At 52.5% G+C, this 3,400-nt stretch overlaps 1 protein-coding gene and 1 long non-coding RNA gene across 3 annotated transcripts in view; one reads left to right on the top strand and one right to left on the bottom strand.

Annotated features, from left to right (window-relative positions):
- Positions 1 to 2,541, bottom strand: part of LOC102485943 (uncharacterized) — a 5,157-nt gene extending 2,616 nt beyond the window's left edge. The window contains exon 1 of the long non-coding RNA XR_333378.2: positions 2,358 to 2,541. This is a non-coding gene — a long non-coding RNA (uncharacterized LOC102485943). The remainder of the gene's footprint in view (positions 1 to 2,357) is intronic.
- The window catches only part of CHRDL2 (chordin like 2), a 34,934-nt gene that overhangs the window by 1,198 nt on the left and 30,336 nt on the right, over positions 1 to 3,400 (top strand). The gene's annotated exons all lie outside the window — the stretch shown is intronic.

Below are 3,400 nucleotides of genomic sequence, written 5' to 3'. Positions count from 1 at the left end.
ACCCCCCGTGTCTGCTTTGGAGTAAGACTCTGGGAGGCAGCAGGGGACAGTGGGGTAGACCAGGCTCTCCTGCATCCCAGTTGGGTTGAAGACTAACCGGTAGAAGGCAGGCAGAAGAGGGCACCTCTCTGCGCCTCAGTTTCCTATAACGTATAAAATGGGAGGAAAACTCCCAGGACGGCTGTGCGGATTGAATTAGAGACAATACGGCAACTAGCAGAAGGCGCTTTTCAAAATACCAGCTTCCTGATCATGCTTTTCTGCCTGGACACAGTGCAACCTCAAACAGGCTATCGAATCTCTCTGAATCTCACTTTCCTCCCCATAATAGGCTGGTGGACACCCTGCCCATCCTCTGTGGATCTCTTAAAAATGCTATGAGAATGTGAATGTTGCACTTGGGAATCAAAGCTTCTCTTCACGAGAAGGGAGGAGCTTGGTTCCAACCCTGAAATAACCAGTGGAGAAACCAACCCCAAGGAGGGCCAGCGGTTTACTCCCGGTCACGCAGAGCAGAGTCTGGGAGGAAGACCCCGTTTTCTGACTCCTGTCCTGATGCCCTTTCCTGTGCTCAGCCTAACTCCTCCATCCATGCCCTCCTTTTGCGCATGGTGCTGGACTTCGTTTCCACCTTGTCTCTGCTCCTGAGGTTATGCCGCATGTCTCGTCATCTCAGCGTGAGACTCGTGCAGCCCTTAGGAACAAGCAATGGAAAGAGTTCAGTGTTGGGTTCGAGTCCTAACTCTGCCCCTCATATCCGTGTGGCTTTTCATAAGATGTAACTTCTCTGAGGCTCAGTGTCTCTAAGAGAGATACTGTCCTGAGGGCTTCTTGGAAGGATTAAAGGAGGTAAGTGCCCGTATAATGCCAAGTACTCTGTAAATGTCTCCTCCTCCTTCTTTTGAACCCTGGAGGTTTCCACCTGACACCTGTCTGTTGTTCCTTTTTTTTTTTGAGAGAGAGAGAGATTTTTGCTATAGGGTGTGTGCGATCACCAGAGAGGCAGAGAGAGAGAGAAAGAAAGCGAGTAATCACCTTCTCCTCTCGGGAGTTTGGGCACACACACTCGGCTTGAGTTTCAGGCCGCCAGGTCTGGAACTTGAACTGTGGTCAACCTCATGGGAGTCCAGCGCCTTAACCACTACTCCACCTTCTGGCCCCTGCCTATTATTTCTTAAAAGAGACTTCACAGGTTGCTCTCTCCATGTCTGCCTCCTTGCACTGGCACTTCTGTCTTAGTCCCCAAGGTGTTCATTCAGATACCATTGCTCTTGATATGGGCTGGAAAGACCACCTAGAATCAGACTGTTAAGTGGGACCATTCACGTGCTGCCCCACAACCCTCCCCTTTGCTTCCCATGTCTTGTCAGCCCTTAATGGCCTTGCTCAGATCACACCTTTTCTAGTAAACTTTCCCTGGTGAGCTGATCCACTCTGAACTCCCCTCCTCTGTGCCTCATTGGCCCTGGGGTCTGTGCCTCTCACTGGGTTTGGCCAATATTCCATTTCCTCTACAGCCTCATAACTATAGTGCTCCAGACATAAGAGAAAAAGCCTTGGCGCCAACTCATGGAGTTAAGGTGAAGAGGGATGGAATTCAGGCAGGCCTGAGGAGATTCTCGGATGTCAGAGCTAGAAGGGCCTTCAAAAATCATCTGCTTTTACCCACCAATTTCTCTATCTTTGTAGAGAAATTGAATCCCAGAGAGGGGGAGTGACTTGCCCAAGGTCACACAGAAATTTATTAAAAGAAAGCGCAGAGACCGGATCCTGCTCCTTGATGTGTTACTTGGCTGTGTCAATTGGGAGAAATCACATCCCTTCTCGGATTCTCGTTTAGTCTGGTGCGGGGTTTCTGAAGCTAGAAACAGTCCTGTCGTCACTTGCCAGGACCTACGTGAAGGTTTCTCACGATGTCCTCATTAGTGTAAGATCTCAAACCTGTTGCGGGTAAGAAATCTCCTGGTGGCACCGTAGGGACATTCAGAAGTGGTGCCAACCGATGGAATTCTCAAGTCTATGTGGTGTAAGACTCTGAGATGCCCGAGCCCTGCAGAAGGCCAAGGGACTGTGCATACAGGCAGCCGCATGCTCCCTGGTGGAAGTACAACATTCAAATAAAGCTTATTCTAGTTCCAGCCATAGAGAGCTCTGATCCCAATCCAGACTGGGTCTCAGCTCCGGCCATAGGCTGAGCCCTAACCCTCTAATTCTACTCCCAGACGAGACCCCTTACCAGGCTGGGTCCTAGACCCGGCACCTGCCTGTACTGATCCTAGCCCATGCTGAGCGGGTGTCTGACATTGGCCACTCTGGGCTCATCCTGCCTTGCAGTGAGAAGTGGACTCGTCTCTTACCTCCCTCTGCAGAGCTCTCCCCTATGTGGGCTCCTCCCTGTTGTGCCCTTTCCTTGCCAATTGTCCTTTCAGGGCCCAGCATGCTCCTGCTGCTTCTTCCCTCCCTCCACGCAGTCGTGTTTATAGGAGACAGGCAGTTACCAGATGAAAACTTTGATCCCTCTTTTCTTGCTTCAACTTTCTGCCTATTAAACTTTGATCCCTCTTTTCTTGCTTCAACTTCCTGCCTATTTTGGGAATTGAAGCTTTTGTTCCCAGGTGATGGAACTGCAGATGCTGAAGCAGACGTGGGCAGAAAGGGGGCTCCCCCAATGTGCAGTAGCGAGAGGACACATGTAGAATCAGAGGGACAGGCTTCTGGCCCTGGCTCGGCCACAGAGTCTGTCTGTGAGGCCACCTTTCTCTGCCTCTCAGCTGAGACGAGATGCTTAGACTCCGATGATCAGTGAGGACCATTTACCTTTAGCAGCCCAGGATCCAAGGATGTTGCCGCCTCATCCACTCTGACCTTTGGAAAAGGAGTTAGGGTAGGGTGGGTACTCCTGCTCTACCAGGGAGGAGTGGAGACTAGAGGGCCTGGAGGGCCTGGGGCAGTGGGTATAAAGGGAGACACACCAGTGGGGACCCTGTCCCGCCGTTCAGCTTATTTGCATCCCCATATTCATGGCCAGATGTGCGTGAGAGTGTGTGTGTGTGGGGGGCATCTCAGCAAAGGTCTAAAGTCCAGCCCCCAAGGTCCCTCTCAGTCCTGGGCCATTCTCTGACAACCAGGCGCTTCTGCACCTCCTCTCTCCCACCAGTAGAGGTCTCTGCCTCACTCACTGGCTCCAGGCTGCTGTGCTGAGCTGGACAACAGCTGCACAGTTGTTCCAGCTGTTGCACCTGTTCCAGGATGGGCCTCTCAAGTTCCCCCAGCCGCCGGCCATGGCGCCGAGCTCTGGGAGAGGGACCTTGAATCCCCTTGGACTCCTGAAGAAACGGACTGGACTGGTATGATAGTGGCGCCCCGGGGGGGGGGGGGGGGGGGGGCGGGGCCCTTTGAG

Source organism: Tupaia chinensis, unplaced genomic scaffold (genome assembly GCF_000334495.1).
Source record: "Tupaia chinensis unplaced genomic scaffold, TupChi_1.0 Scaffold000047_1, whole genome shotgun sequence".
NCBI lineage: Eukaryota > Metazoa > Chordata > Mammalia > Scandentia > Tupaiidae > Tupaia > Tupaia belangeri.
This window is presented reverse-complemented; position numbering and strand designations above follow the sequence as displayed.